Here is a 4,424-nt window from a genome sequence, read left to right as displayed (position 1 = left end):
GTGGAATCTATATGGGTAGAGCCAAGAAACAGCAAAGGGCAGAAAACGTTAGTGGGAGTTGTGTACAGACCACCAAACAGTAGTAGTGAGGTTGGGGATGCCATCAAACAAGAAATTAGGGATGTGTGCAATAAAGGTACAGCAGTTATCATGGGTGACTTTAATCTGCATATAGATTGGGCTAACCAAACTGGTAGCAATGGAGGATTTCCTGGAGTGTATAAGGGATGGTTTTCTAGACCAATATGTCAAGGAACCAACTAGAGAGCAGGCCATCCTAGACTGGGTGATGTGTAATGAGAGGGGACTAATTAGCAATCTTGTTGCGCAAAGCCTCTTGTGGAAGAGTGTCCATAATACGGTAGAATTCTTTATTAAGATGGTGAGTGACACAGTTAATTCAAAGACTAGGGTCCTGAACTTAAAGAAAGGTAACTTCGAAGGTATGAGACATGAATTGGCTAGGATAGACTGGAGAATGATGCTTAAAGGGTTGACGGTGGATAGGCAATGGCAGACATTTAAAGATCACATGGATGAACTACAACAATTGTACATCCCTGTCTGGAGTAAAAATAAAACGGGGAAGGTGGCTCAACCGTGGCTAACAAGGGAAATTATGGAAAGTTTTCAATCCAAGGAAGAGGCAAATAAATTGGCCAGAAAAAGCAGCAAACCTAAGGACTGGGCGATATTTAGAATTCAACAGAGGAGGACTATGGGTTTAATTAAGAGGGGGAAAATAGAGTATGAGAGGAAGCTTGCAGGGAACGTAAAAACTGACTGCAGAAGCTTCTATAGATATGTGAAGAGAAAAAGATTAGTGAAGACAAACGTAGGTCCCTTGCAGTCAGAATCAGGTGAATTTATAATGGGGAACAAAGAAATGGCAGACCAATTTAACAAATACTTGGCTCTGTCTTCACTAAAGGAGACACGAATAACCTCCCGAAAATATTAGGGGACCGAGGGTCGAGCGAGAAGTGGGAACTGAGGGAAATCCTTATTAATCAGGAAATGGTGTTAGGGAAATTGAAGGGGCTGAAGGCCGATAAATCCCTGGGGCCTGATAGTCTGCATCCCAGAGTACTTAAGGAAGTGGCCCTAGAAATAGTGGATGCATTGGTGATCATTTTCCAACATTCTATAGACTCTGGATCAGTTCCGATGGACTGGAGGGTAGCTAATGTAACACAACTTTTTAAAAAAAGAGGGAGAGAAAATGGGTAATTATAGACCGGTTAGCCTGATATCAGTGGTGGGGAAAATGTTGGAATCAATTATTAAAGATGTAAAAGCAACACATTTGGAAAGCAGTGACAGGATTGGTCCAAGTCAGCATGGATTTATGAAAGGGAAATCATGTTTGACAAATTTTCTAGAGTTTTTTGAGGATGTAACTAGTAGAGTGGACAAGGGAGAACCAGTGGATGTGGTGTATTTGGGCTTTCAAAAGGCTTTTGACAAGGTCCCACACAAGAGATTGGTGTACAAAATCAAAGCACATGGTATTGGGGGTAATGTACTGATGTGGATAGAGAACTGGTTGGCAGACAGGAAGCAGAGAGTCAGGATAAACGGGTCCTTTTCAGAATGGCAGGCAGTGACTAGTGGAGTGCCGCAGGGCTCAGTGCTGGAACCCCAGCTCTTTACAATATACATTAATGATTTAGATGAAGGAATTGAGTGTAATATCTCCAAGTTTGCAGATGACACTAAGCTGGGTGGCGGTGTGAGCTGTGAGGGGGACGCTAAGAGGCTGCAGGGTGACTTGGACAGGTTAGGTGAGTGGGCAAATGCATGGCAGATGCAGTATAATGTGGATAAATGTGAGGTTATCCATTTTGGCTGTAAAAAGAGAGAGACATCTGAATGGTGACAGATTAGGAAAAGGGGAGATGCAACGAGACCTGGGTGTCATGGTACATCAGTCATTGAAAGTTGGCATGCAGGTACAGCAGTGAAGAAGGCAAATGGTATGTTGGCCTTCATAGCAACAGGATTTGAGTATAGGAGCAGGGAGGTCTTACTGCAGTTGTACAGGGCCTTGGTGAGGTCTCACCTGGAATATTGTGTTCAGTTTTGGTCACCTAATCTGAGGAAGGACGTTCTTGCTATTGAGGGAGTGCAGCGAAGGTTCACCAGACTGATTCCCGGGATGGCAGGACTGACATATGAGGAGAGACTGGATCGACTGGGCTTGTATTCACTGGAGTTTAGAAGGTTGAGAGGGGATCTCATAGAAACATATAAAATTCTGACGGGACTGGACAGGTTAGATGCAGGAAAAATGTTCCCGATATTGGGGAAATCCAGAACCAGGGGTTACAGTCTAAAGATAAGGGGTAGGCCATTTAGGACTGAGATGAGGAGAAACTTCTTCACTCAGAGAGTTGTGAACCTGTGGAATTCCCTGCCGCAGAGATTTGTTGAGGCCAGTTCATTGGATATATTCAAGAGGGAGTTAGATATGGCCCTTACGGCTAAAGGGATCAAGGGGTATGGAGAGAAAGCAGGAAAGGGGTACTGAGGGAATGATCAGCCATGATCTTATTGAATGGTGGTGCAGGCTCGAAGGGCCGAATGGCCTACTCCTGCACCTATTTTCTATGTTTCTAATAAGAATAACAGCGGACTGACCACCTGACATCGACCTCGGCTTTGGACACAACAACGGCACACACAGCCCAGCCCACCCTACAACATCCTCCTCACCAACCTCTGGGGCCCTGTGCCTGAATTGGGAGAGCTGTCCCACAGACCGGTCAAGCACCAGCCCGACATAGTCACACTCACCGAATCATACCTTCCAGCCAATGTCCCAGACTCCTCCATCACCATCCCTGGGTCTATCCTGTCCCACCGGCAGGACAGACCCACCAGGGGTGGTGGCTCAGTGGTGTACAGTCGGGAGGGAGTGGCCCCGGGAGTCCTCAACATTGACCCCGGACCCCATGAAGTCTCATGGCTTCAGGTACAGCCTGGGCAAGGAACCCTCCTGCTGGTTACCACCTCCCGCCCTCCCTCAGCTGATCAATCAGTTCTCCTCCATGTTGAACACCACTTGGAAGAAGCACTGAGAGTAGCAAGGGCCCAGAATGTACTCTGGGTGGGGGACTTCAATGTCCATCACCAAGAGTGGCTCAGTAGGACCACTACTGACCGAGCTGGCTGAGTCCTGAAGGACGTCGCTGCCAGACTGGGCCTGCAGCAGGTGGTGAGAGAACCAACACCAGGGAAAAACCTACTTGACCTGGTCCTCCCCAATCTACCTGTCGCAGATGTATCTGTCCATGACAGCATTGGTAGCAGTGATCACCACACAGTCATTGTGGAGACAAAGTCCTGCTTCACACTGAGGACACCCTCCATCGTGTTGTGTGGAACTACCACCGTGCTAAATGGGATAGATTCAGAACAGATCTAGCAGCTCAAAACTGGGCATCCATGAGGCCCTGTGAGCCATCAACAGCAGCAGAATTGTATTCCACCCCAATCTGTAACCTCATGGCCCGACATATCCCTCACTCTACCATTACCATCCAGCCAGGGGACCAACCCTGGCTGATCTTCGACCTCAAGTGCACTTTCCCGCCCGATCCCCATATCCCTCGATTCCCCGACAGTCCAAAAATCTATCGATCCCAGCCTTGAATATACTCAGAGACTGAGACTCCACAGCCCTCCGGGGAGAGAATCCCAAAGCTCTGAGTGAAGGAATTCCCCTCATCTTGACCTCAAATGGCTGCCCCCTTATCCTCAGACGATGCTCCCTAGTTCTCGACGCCCCAAGCCTGGGGGAAACATCCTCTCAGCATCTAATACAAAAGCTAAATACAGCAGATGATGGAATCGGGAATAAAACAGGCAAAGCTGGAAATACTCAGCGGGTCAGGGGAGAGAGAAACAGTTCAGTTTCAGCTCGATGACGATGTCTGTCGTTCTGACGAAGGGTCATCGACCGAAACCGTTAATTGGGTCAGCCATGGCTCAGTGGGCAGCACCCTCGCCTCGGAGTCAGCAGGTTGTGGGTTCAAGGCCCACTCCAGGGACTTGAGCACAAAAACAATCCCGGCTGACACTCCAACACAGTACTGAGGGAGGGCCGCACTGTCGGAGGGGCAGTACTGAGGGAGGGCCGCACTGTCGGAGGGGCAGTGCTGAGGGAGGGCCGCACTGTCGGAGGGTCAGTACTGAGGGAGGGCCGCACTGTCGGAGGGGCAGTACTGAGGGAGGGCCGCACTGTCAGAGAGGGCAGTACTGAGGGAAGGGCCGCACTGTCGGAGGGGCAGTACTGAGGGAGTGCCGCACTGTCGGAGGGGCAGTACTGAGGGAGGGCCGCACTGTCGGAGGGGCAGTACTGAGGGAGTGCCGCACTGTCGGAGGGGCAGTACTGAGGGAGGGCCGCACTGTCGGAGGGGCAG

This window comes from Pristiophorus japonicus, unplaced genomic scaffold, assembly GCF_044704955.1.
Source record: "Pristiophorus japonicus isolate sPriJap1 unplaced genomic scaffold, sPriJap1.hap1 HAP1_SCAFFOLD_2924, whole genome shotgun sequence".
Classification (NCBI taxonomy): domain Eukaryota; kingdom Metazoa; phylum Chordata; class Chondrichthyes; family Pristiophoridae; genus Pristiophorus; species Pristiophorus japonicus.
The sequence above is the reverse complement of the archived record's forward strand: the minus strand, read 5'-3'. Positions refer to the sequence as shown.